Genomic DNA, 12,711 nt, shown 5'->3' with positions numbered 1-12,711 from the left:
TCTCAAAACGACTTTGACGACAAAAGCGTTACGCGCCATTGTCATTCTGTTTCCAATTGCTTCATTCTGGTAAATATGTTGTGACTATTGATTGACCGTCATATCGTCGAATTTAAGCACTCGTTGTTGCGAAGCCTTGAATTGATTGTAATTAGTGGAACTCGTGATATGTTCAATTTGGCATGACCAGTATTGACACGCAGTGCGAAATTTATGCTTTATTCTTTGTATTATCGTGCACGTGTCAAAAACATTTATTATTTACGTTTACTTGCCTAGTAAAACATATTAGCTAGCTGTAATAAATGTATCGTGTGGGGTCTGTGTTGTGGGCTTCCTAATTACCCTGATCACTTAACTTAGCCTTAAGAATTTAAAATTACTCGAAGGTACTTGGTGGTTAATATACTTTTACGTGCTTTATTGAACCGTTGAGGTGCAGTATGCCACTTTCTGATTTTTGCTACTGCAGGTGTTGTCGAAAATTAACGGCGAAATGGTCACATTCTGCAACTACTGAGGTGGTTAAACTATTGACTTTCAAAAGCACTGATGCCCATTAACGCGCATGCACGCGCACGTATGCTCCACGACGTGAATACGCGCGCACAGAGCGCTGAGACCGCATCCACATCAGCAAAACGCTAAAAAGCAACCAGCTCTATTCTTCTGAAGCAAAGCAACACCTATTTAGATGCTTTGGGGAACGAGGTGTCCTTGCTAGGGAAACCGCGCACGCGCAGGCACTGGCACTGCTTTTTCACCGGCGCACTCCGCCGACGAGCGGCCACCACTTTGGTGCTCTGAATTATTTTTGGAGCACCTGTACATGGTGATCATGTCGGCAAGGGTTCGATGAGATCTGTCGGTCTGATCGTTTGTTTGAAGATGGTAGCTAGACGCCATCTTGTGTGTAGTGCCAGAAACGCGAAGGAGTTCACCTAAAAGTTCTAATAAAAACTTCTTTCCACGGTGATTTAGAAGTATGCCCTGACGCAGAATTATGACCAGAAGGACGAAGTCAGCAACTTCCGAAGTTGAAGCATTAGCCACTGAAGTCTCGGCGTAGCACGTCAGATGGCCTACGGCGGTAACTATTCGTCTATTTTAAGCGCCAGTAACGTGAAGGAACAGATAAATATTGACACCGGCGACCTCGAAAGATTGTATAGAGCACTTATTTGGTAGTAACTGACCGGCAGTAAAAGAAGTTGGAATTTCGCGAAGCTGCCACGGAGGCCGGGGACCCACATGCCTCGTTACGCTGGTAGAAAAACCAGTAAAAGCGGCTTCGAATGTGGTCGTAGGTTTTGTGAAAGCCTAGGTGACCAAAAGTCAAATGGTCGGGAAAGCTGTTAAGTACATGATGTCGAAAAGAGCGTGGCAGAACAGGTACCCAGCGTTGACAGTGAAGATGATAAATGTTACAATGCAGCACACCATTCTGCAGCTTAAAGTGCTCAAGTTGACGAGGAAGCCATGCGTTCGTTGGCTGGACGCGTAGCTCCTGAGAGGTGGTCTATAATGCACTGACAGTACGTGTCAGCCAGTTCTCGAGAACTGAAGGGATGGTTGTCGTCGATGGGCGGCTGGTCTAGTGAGGTGAGCAAGGCAATCAAACTAGAAGGCATGTCTGAACTGATGTTGTTAATGACGGCAGCGGGAGTGTCGAGCGGTACCTGGGTTGTGGGAAACGGGAAATAATGTTCGGCGTCTTGATGTTTTTGCCAGATTTATAAACAATCTTAAACTCATACTCCTGTAAACGTAAAATTCAATGATTTAAGCGTCCGGACAAATTCTTCAGTGTATAGAAAGCCAGAATAAGGCGTGGTGGTCCATTACGTGGGTGAATTGACAGCCGTACAGGTAAGGATGGCACTTCTGTACTGACCAAGCCACAGCAAGGCACTCCTGCTCAGTGATGGTACAGTTCTTCTTGACAGCGGTAAGTACTCGCCTACCGTATGCGATGACCTTCTCCCGTTCAGAGTCATTGCGTTGCATTAGAACTGCACCTAAATACTGCAGCCACTGGCATGGCATGCAGAATTGTCGGGGCGGTCACATCGAAATGGCGGAGTACAGGCTCTGACGTGAGAGCTTCCTTCAACAGGTGAAACGCCGACTGACATTATTCGCACCACACGAAGAGTACATCAGAAGCAAGTAGTTTTTGCTGTGGCACAGCTATTGAAGCGAAATTCCGTACGAAGCGACAAAAGTAAGATGCGAGGCCAATAAAATTTTGCAAAACCTTAGGCCTTCTGAGCCATGGGAAGCGAAGTACGGTAGCGATTTTGTCGGGGTCAGGGCATGTTTCGTCCTTGCTCACGACATGACCGAGAACCTTGACGAATTTCGTAGAGAAACGGAGATTCTTTGGATTGGGCTGCAGACCCGCATGGGCGAGGCATGTTAGGGTTTTATACAAGCGTTGCTGGTGCCAAGAAAACGTTGATACAAAGATGATAATGTCACCAAGGTAGCAGAGACACACTTCCTATTTCAGACAACGCAGGACGGTGTCTATCGTGTGCTCAAATGTCGTGGACGAAATGCAGAGCCTGAAAGGCATCACATTAAAATTGTATATACAATCCAGGGTTGCAAATGCTGTTCTTTTATTTATCGTCGTCATGCACGAGAATAAGCCAATGTGCCGAACGCAAATGAATGCTTCAAACGTAATTGCCGATTTGCAAGAAATCAAGGGCCTCGTCAATGCGTGGCATGGGGCATGCGTCCTTGCTTGTTATCTTATTAAGGGTCCGGTAATTTACGCATACGCACACGAAGCCATGTATTTTTATAGTAAAACAACAGAAGATGACCAAGGGCTAGATGATGGACGAATTATTTCTCGTTGGCGCATCTCAGCGACCTTTTCCTTAATGATTTTTCGTTTTGTGAGAGACACGCGGTACGGGCGGTGATGCACAATAGTTGTTCCCTCGGTCTGAATGAGATGCGCTGCAGTGGTGGTTCGGCCCAACGTCGAGGAGCAGGCGTCAGAAGAACAGCCACATTTCGTTAACCAAGCAGGCAACTGCTGCACCTGCATATTAAAGTCATCCTTGATAAGTGACGTGAAGGATGATGAAGAACCAGGTTTACTAGTGCTGGTCGTTGGTAGAGGCAGGTTTATGTGGCAGGGCGCTTAGAGGCCCAGTTTCCACAATACAGGAGAATTTTCTTTTTTGTTACATTTGTAGCAATGACGAGCGTGGAGCTATGATGAAAACGTACCACACCGGACGCAAGAGCTATGCCTTTATGTGACGCAATTCGATGAAGGGGACATCAAGGCGTCACCGGGGTCGATGTCCTTAGTGGCCAGGGTAAGAATTCGCTTTTCAAGTTCTTCGGGAGTGAACACGCGTAGTGGGTTGCAGCCGTCTTCGAGCGGGGAGTCCATATCTATAAGGTGCATACACGCTCTTCACCACATATGGGGGCCCACGAGGAAGATAGAGAGTCGCACACTAGAAATAACTGGTGAGAGTACTGAATTAGCACCGTGAATTCAATGTAATGAACGATGTCATAAATAAAAACACGAGCAGTGCAAAGAGCGAAAGGGCGAATAATGTTCCCCTGGGGTTCGACTAGAGTGGGTTCATTATGAGGTGTCATTATTTTCTTACGCGTTTCCACAAATCATATTTAATCACAAAATTTGTAGCACCGGTGCCCACCAAAGCATCGGCGAGACCTCCTTCAACCATAACAGAAGCTACGTGTAGCGGGTGTGTTGGAGAGCTATCAGTCCTATTGATAAATGCCGTTTTTAAAACTGCGTACCAGAGTTTGCCGACTGGTTGTTAGTGATCAACGACGCAGGCCGAAGGGAAGAGGAGGAGTTAGAAAAGGACGAAGGCAGTCGGCGTCGGCTTGAACGACGAGTGTTCCGCGCCTGCTTCCGCTTGCGGCTGAAGCTTGATATATGGCTGCGGTATCCAGAGTAAAATCATGTTGGGTGACACGTGTGCCAAGACGTGTAGTAGAGGGCGTTCGGTACGCTGGGGTTTAGTGCCGTCGAGTTGGCAGAGGAAGGTTCAGGTATGTTGTACTGGAATAAAGCAGTGTGCCGTCTTCACAGCAAACAAATGAAACAGTGGGCGTCGCTTTTGCGATGACTCCACCAGAAGGGCGTCACCATCGACCAGCACATGGAATCCAAATTCGCCTTGCCAATATTTGTGCAGACTTCGAGTAAAATAGTTACATAACACGATTGAAACTAATACTATTTGTAAATATGAAACACATCCAACGCATATGAATGCATTAATGACAAAAATAATTCTGCCTCTGCGCAGTCGAGCTCACACGATTGCCATCGTGGAACAAGGACCCACGTCGTGTGCTAGCTTACTGTTTTAACTGCATAGGATGAAAAAGCCCATCGCTATTCACTTGATTCATATGTATCCGTGCCTAGCTATCTCACTAACTTTAAGTCATTAGATGAAACGAACGAGGAGGCCCTGAAGGATAACGTTATCGGCGGGCGAGTTCCACGACCACCACTTACCTGCATGAGCCAGGAGAGTGAGCAGTCACGCTGTGAAAAATGTAACGCTCATGAACGTACTGCTTTGCTTCTTCATACTGTTTTCTAATCGCGTGGAAAAACTTGAAGTTAAAGTGAATGATATTGAAATTGGAAAGCTGAAACAAGAGCTTAATGACTTGGATCAGTACAGCCGACGACAAAATTTAGAAATACATGGTATCCCCCACCTTGAAAAAGAGAATTTGCTGCACAAACTTAATAGGCTAGCTGACGACCTTTACGTTTGACATCTTTTTGACCAGGATGTAGAAGCCGTTCATCGACTTCCATCCAAGAGAAAAACTGGTAATGCAAGCAAACTATACACAGTTCTGCCCATTTTGGTTCGGTTCTTTTCGCGAAAAATTAGGGACAACTGGCTAGAGAAGAAAAGTGAACTGAGAAAAACTAAGTCCAAAATATTTCTCAATCAAAAACTTAACGGCGTAAAACAAACAGCTTTTCTGGAAAATGAAAACCAGAGCAGTCGAACAAAAATATCAGTTTGTGGGGCATAAGAGCGGTAAACTATTTGTTCACCGTAGCCCACTCGATCGTGTAATCCGGATTATTACAATGGATGACATCAAAAAGATAAAATAGGGCACTCATTCATGCTGCTTGTCATTGCACGTGACGTATAAGAATGGCAAGGCTACATAAATATTATGATAGGAACTCTTTTAAGGCTTCCACCGTGTTATGCTTGAGAAACGTTGTCTATTCTGCATTTAGATGCGCAAAGCTTAAAAAGTAAGGAAGAAAGCGTTTGCATGCTTCTTGATGATTTAGAATACAACTTCGACATTTTAGCCTTTTCTGAAAGATGGTTCGCCGATGATTATGAAGTACAATTCCCAGGTTACAGATGTACAACCGTATCCAGAAACGGGAAACGAGGAGATGGGGTAGCATTTTATATAAAAATTGACTTGCATTTCGAAACTGTGACAGAGTTCTCAGTTGTAAACCCACACTACAAATGCCTCATGATGAAGTGCCACCACACTGTAATTGTGCTAATTTACAGGCTACCCTCATGTGCCCTAGATGCATTTTTTTAACTTTTTAGAACGTATGCTGGGTTTTTGTTCCGACCTCAGTCTGGCTATTGTTATTACGGGCGATTTCAACATTAATATGCTGTCTCTAGAACGCAACAAACAAGTTCTTATTGATCTATTTCTCTCTTATGGCCTTGAAAATGTAATTGATGTACCGGAAAGAGTAACAGGTGTCTCCGAAACTCTTATTGACTTATGCTTTATCCCACTAACGAATGTCATGGAAGCTGGTGTTTTGCTACCTGATGTAAGCGATCACATGCCAATTTTCGTCTGTTTCAACCCTCATTCAAAAACACAGAGAATGCATGCCAATAAAGCTTTTGAACTTAGAAAGATTAACAAAAGCAATATTGCTGCTTTTCAAACGTATGTTAGTAAAACCTCATGGTCCCATCTGTATCAATTAAGGGATCCTGTCATTGCTTACAATAATTTTATCAATCACGTTAAGAAACTATATGATGAAACAATTCCTGTAATAACCTTGAAGCAAAACAAAAAATGTAGAAAACCTTGGATTACTACGTTGCTTCTAAAAAAATGAAGGAACAGGACAAACTTTTTAGTCAATTCAATAAAACTAGACAACCTCATCTCCTAACTGATTATAAAAAAATTATAAACAAACTACGCTGCGAGATCAAAGAAGCAAGAAACTGCTATTACGAAAGAAAGTTTGAGAACATTCTCAATGACCCCAAACGTGTGTGGAAAACATTAAAAAGCCTACTGCCGCAAAAAGAACAAATCATCGTCTCTGAAATTGAAGGCAGCGATACAAGTTATACTGGTATATCTTTAGCTAATAGGTTTAATGAACACTTTCTAAAATGTGGAGTATCGATACGTGATAATTATGACAGACATAACTGCAGGTCATACATTGCGCATAACTCTTTAAAGTCTCTTTTTATGGAGCCAACCACAGAATATGAAATTAAGTTCCAAATAATGAAATTGAAGAATGCATCTGCATGTGGCGAAGACAAGATAAAAGCCGAGCCGATAAAAGGAGTTGTCGACAGTACCAGCAATTCTCTATCACACTTATGCAACCTCATTTCGGCTACAGGCATGTTCCCTGATAAACGAAAAATCGCTATAGTAACAGTTATCTATAAGGGAGGCGACAGAAATTACATGAACAACTACGGGCCAATCTCAGTATTACCACTATTTTTAAAAGTTTTTGAACAAATGATTAATGTAAGAAATATAAATTTCTTCACTAAAGATGATGTACTTACAGGCCATTAATACGGCTTTCAGAAAAACAAGTCAAGTGAAATGGCTCTTTCAGGTATCAAAGAAAATATACTTCAAAATTTTGAAGACAATATGTATATTCTAGGAATATTTCATGATTTTAAAAAGGCATTTGACTCTATTAAGCATGATAACTTATTAAAATATTTTGGCGAATATGGCGTTAGGGGACTTGCTCTCGACCTTATACGTGGTTATTTGACAAACCGCTACCAGTTCACAGGCACAAATCATTCAAAATCAGTTCTGGAAGAAATTAAATACGGGGTTCCTCAGGGTTCCATCCTTGGACCGCTTCTTTTCTTATCATATATAAATGATATAGTGAATATTGCGTTGACGCCAGATATAATTATTTACGCCGACGACACAAATGTATTTTTTTCAAGAAAGCACCTCCATATGCTTCAATTGCAGGCTAGTAAATGGCTCAACAATTTGGCTGAGTAGCTAAATTTAAATAAACTTGAAATAAATACCAAAAAAACTAAATATATATTTTTTCACTCCAGAAATAAGACCATTGGGAATGACGTACACTTGAAATTCCGTGGCGAGAACATAGAGCCTGTAAGAATACATAAATTTCTCGGTGTTCTTTTCGAAGAATACCTCAGCTGGTCTCCTCATGTCGATAACCTCACAAGATGAATCTCACGTTCAATAGGAATTATAAGTAGAGCAAAGCAACTTTTGGCTCGATGGTTAAAAATTCAGCTATATTACGCACTAATTGGTTCTCATTTACAATACTGCCTTCTTGTGTGGGGAACAACATCAAAAAGTAATCTTAGAAAGCTGCATATTCTACAAAAACGTATTTTTGCGAGTTATTGAAAATGTGCCATATATAACTCACTCCGCTCCACTTCTTGAAGCAAGTACCATATTAACAATGGAACACATACTGGAAAAGAAGTTAGGCATTGCAATATTTCAGAAAATAAAGTCATGTCAGGACAGCTTTCATCGACAATTCCTGGGAAAGGAACATACTTATGAAACCAGAAAAACTATATATGGTAAAGGTTTCATACGAACAAACTATGGCATGCAAAAACAATCTTACGCTATTGCAGATTTCTTAAATCATCATCCTGCCGTCATAAACTTGGTGCTGGAAACATTGCACATGAATTGCTTAAAAAAAAGTTAAGCTCATACCTCATTTCATTAGAAGAATAATCCTGTTTTTTTTTACCTTGCTGCAGTCTATACTGTACATACACTTAAAAAATTTATCCGTTTTATGAGTATATTGTTACGAGGTTGGTTGCTTCTGAGCGAGATGTATTTGCAGAGTAAAAACTACAGGCAAGAGACACAATGGCTGATTGGCCCAGTCGCGCGCCTGTCAGTCGCACCTCTTCCTTTTCTTCCTCTCCGTAGCAGGACCCCCGGGCGTTGGAGCGCCGTCTCGGCGAGAGTCCGGAGAAGTGCGACAGAAGTAGGGTTTCAAGCGCGAAACATGGACAATGTCAACTAGTGACGAACTTGGTGACGTATTGGAGTGCAATGGCGCTATCTCGTAGGTTACGTCGCTAACTTGACGTAAGACTAGGTAGGGTCCGGCGTATCGGGACAAAAGTTTTTCGGAGAGACCTACACGGCGACACGGTGACCAGAGGAGCACGTGGTCACCTGGGGCAAACGTTATATTTCGATGCCGGTGGTCGTAGCGGGCTTTTTGCATATCCTGTGACCTGGTGAGGCGAGACTGGGCAACTTGACGAGCCATGTGAGCCCGATCAATGGCTTCGCGCGCGTACTCGGAAGGAGATGGCACGAGAGGCAAGGTGGTTTCAAATGGCAATATGGGGTCGCGACCATATAAAAGATAAAAAGGCGAGAATCCCGCAGTGTCATGTCGAGAGGAGTTATATGCGAAGGTCACATAGGCCAACGTTGTATCCCAGTCTCGATGATCATCGGAGACGTACATCGAAAGCATCTCTGTGAGCGTGCGGTTGAGACGTTCAGTTAGGCCATTAGTTTGTGGGTGGTAGGCGGTAGATAGCTTATGGGCTGTAGCACACGATCGAAGGAGGTCATCGACAACTTTGGACAGGAAAGAGCGGCCGCGGTCCGTAAGCAGCTGTCGGGGTGCACCATGGTGTAAGATGACGTCATGAAGAAGAAAATCCGCGACGTCAGTGGCGCAACTGGTTGGCATGGCCTTTGTTATCGCGTAACGGGTCGCATAATCTGTGGCGACGGCAATCCATTTATTTCCTAGTGTCGTCGTCGGAAAAGGGCCAAGAAGGTCGAGTCCCACGCGATGAAATGGTTCAGAGGGGACTTCAATTGGGTGAAGATATCCAGCTGGCAGCAAAGAAGGTCTTTTCCGGCGCTGGCAGAGGTCGCAAGTGGCGACATATCGACGTACGCTGCGGTACAATCCAGGCCAGAAAAATCGACGTCGCACGCGGTCGTATGTGCGGGAAACGCCGAGGTGTCCCGCTGTTGGTGCGTCGTGAAGTTGTTGAAGTATGGCAGGCCGTAGATGACGAGGGATGACAAGCAGAAGCTCAGGGCCTTCAGTGGTGACGTTGCGGCGGTAGAGGATGCCGTCATGCAGCACGAACATACGGGATTCAGCGTCATGGCTGTCAGACTGGATGGCGTCGATGATAGTGCGCAATGACTCATCCCGTCGTTGTTCGATGCGCATATCGCTGACGTCTGTAAACGCCATTACTCTGCTCTCCAGGTCAGGCGCAACGGGATCAGGAGGATCTACCGGATATCGAGAAAGACAGTCTGCGTCCTTGTGCAAACGGCCAGACTTGTAGCTGACGCTAAACGAAAATTCCTGAAGCCTCAGAGCCCAGCGAGCCAGACGTCCAGTCGGGTCCTTCAGAGAAGTCAGCCAACAGAGGGCGTGGTGGTCCGTAACGACAGTGAAAATGCGACCATATAAATATGGCCGAAACTTGGCGACGGCCCAAACTAAAGCTAGACACTCTCTCTCGGTGATGGAATAATTCATCTCCTGGGGAGAAAGCAGGCGACTGGCGTAAGCTATCACGCACTGTCTACCGTGGTGCCGCTGAGCGAGAACTGCGCCGATACCGTGGCCACTGGCGTCGGTGCGAACCTCTGTGGCAGCAGAAGGATTAAAGTGGGCAAGTATGGGGGGCGTAGTTAGGTAGCCGATGAGAGCGGCGAACGCTTGAGCCTGCTCAGGGCCCCATGAGAATGTGGTATCCTTCTTCAGCAAATCTGTCAGTGGCCGGGCAACGTCGGCGAAGTTTTTCACAAAACGGCGAAAGTAGGAACATAAGCCGACGAAGCTACGGACGTCGGATGTAGAACGGGGCACTGGAAAGCTACGGACGACGCGGATCTTTTCGGGATCTGGTTGGACACCATCGGCGTTTACAATATGGCCCAGAATGGCAATCTGACGGTGACCAAATTGACACTTCTTGGAATTGAGTTGTAGCCCAGCTGTTCTGAAGACTGCGAGAATTGCAGCGAGACGGGTCAGGTGGCTATCGAAAGTAGATGAAAAGACTATCACATCGTCTAGGTAACAAAGACAAGTAGACCACTTGTAACCACGCAGGAGAGAGTCCATCATTCGTTCGAATGTGGCAGGGGCGTTACATAGTCCAAAAGGCATGACCTTAAACTGGTATAAACCATCTGGTGTAATGAAGGCCGTCTTCTCGCGGTCCATTTCATCGACAGAAATCTGCCAGTAGCCGGACCGGAGATCTATAGACGAGAAGTATGTAGCCCCGTGTAGGCAGTCCAACGCGTCTTCGATGCGTGGTAGCGGGTACACGTCTTTTCGTGTGATCTTGTTTAGGTGGCGATAGTCAACGCAGAAGCGCCAGGTACCATCTTTTTTTTTCACAAGGACGACAGGGGAGGCCCAAGGACTACTTGATGGTTCTATGACACCTTTGTTGAGCATTTTGTCCACTTCTGCTTGGATAACTCTACGCTCAGTGGGGGAGACACGATAGGGGCGTCGCCGAATAGGACTGGCGTCACCAGTATTTATACGGTGCTGAACAGTGGATGTTTGCCCTAGAGGTCTGTCGTCGAAAGAAAAAATGTCGGTATATGACGCGAGAAGGCGATGGATGTCATTGGCTTGCGCAGGGTTGAGGTCGGGTGCAATCATCTTCGAGAAACGATCTGGCTGAGAACAGGTGCTGTTCGCTACTGGAGACTGAAGTAAATCAATCTCGGTGGTGAGCGCTGCTATTTCGAATTCGTCAGCATTAGATACGCTGGCCAAGAACATGCCACGAGGAAGCACTTGAGGGCACAAGCTGAAATTGAGAAGTGGAAGCGAGGTACAATTGTCAGTAACAGTCACAAGCGTATGGGGAATGGCAATGTTGCGGCTCAAGAGGACGTCGGCGAGAGGAAGGAGGACATATTGACCATCGGGAACTTGGGGCTGTGCGGTCAAAACGACGAAGGTGGCTGCCTGAGCTGACAGCCGCACATCCTGAAGAGAGCACAGGCGCGGCGGGGCAGTGGGGGGGTCAGCGACTATCTGAGGCAACTCTAGCTGAAGAACGCCTGTAGCACAATCGATCAGAGCAGAATGATTCGACAAGAAGTCCAGGCCTAGGATAATGTCATAAGGGCAGTGGTCAATCACGGCTAAAATGACAGAAGTAGTGTGGTCCTTTATACGTAAGCGGGCAGTGCACAGACCGAGAACCATCGGCGTGCCGCCATCGGCCACACGGAGCATTTGTGCAGCCGCTGGTGTCAGAACTTTCTTTAAACGTGTGCGTAGGCTTGAACTCATGACCGAAATGCTTGCGCCGGTGTCGACAAGTGCTTGTACAGGTTCGCCGTCTACTTTAACGTCTATTACACTTCGTCTGGTGGGAACGGAAAGAGGATTTGCTGCGGAAGTCGTCAATGCAGCACCACCTCCGGGGGCTGCATTTCTCAGTTTTCCGAGACAACGCGGCCGGAAGCCACGGGGGACGAGAAGCGCCGTGGCTGCGGCGAACGGGACGATGGACGACGTGTTTGCGGCGATCGAGACTGGTGCCCACGTGGTGAAGGCGAGCGGCTGTACCAAGTGTTCCGAGAATGGTCAATGGCATTGGGCTCTTCGGCAGATGGAAAGGTGCGGGCAGTATCGTCGAAACGGGTCATATTGGTCGTTGCGCGATGTGCCGAGGACCATGTGTTGCGGCAGTAACGGGCAATATGTCCAACGCGGTGGCAGTTGAAACATATAGGGCGGTCATCTGCAGTTCGCCACTCAGCCGGGTTGCGAGTACGTGGAGAAGACCGTCGGTCGGAGAAGGGCATCACGAAAGGGCGTTCGCTGACTCTAGGCGCGGTGACATGGCACACGGAATGCACTCCGATGTTTTCAAGCTCCCGGCGCACGATGGCTTGAACAAGAGGAACAGTAACAGGAGTGGCATCGGTACTGCGCGAATAGAACGCCGAGGGCGCCATAGCTTCCAGTTCACGACGAACAATGCGTGTAAGGTCTCCCGGCGGCGATGCACGTTGTGGTGTTGACTGGTCCTCGCAAGTAGATGTTGCAGCGGTGTTTGGGAGTCGAGCGAATGTTTGTAGAATGCGGCGACTTTTCACTTGCTCGAACTGACGACACTCTTTGATGATCGCGTCTACGGTGGAACAGCCCTTGCACATCAGGAGATTGAACGCGTCGTCGGCAATCCCTTTCAGAACATGTCCCACCTTGTCACCTTCTGTCATGTCGCTTTCGGCCTTTCGGCAGAGGGCCAGCACGTCTTGAATGTAAGCGAGGTATGACTCCGTAGGGGATTGGGCACGGCAGGCCAATTCCTTTTTGGCGGCGAT

This window comes from Rhipicephalus microplus, chromosome 3, assembly GCF_043290135.1.
Source record: "Rhipicephalus microplus isolate Deutch F79 chromosome 3, USDA_Rmic, whole genome shotgun sequence".
NCBI classification, from domain to species: domain Eukaryota; kingdom Metazoa; phylum Arthropoda; class Arachnida; order Ixodida; family Ixodidae; genus Rhipicephalus; species Rhipicephalus microplus.
This window is presented reverse-complemented; position numbering follows the sequence as displayed.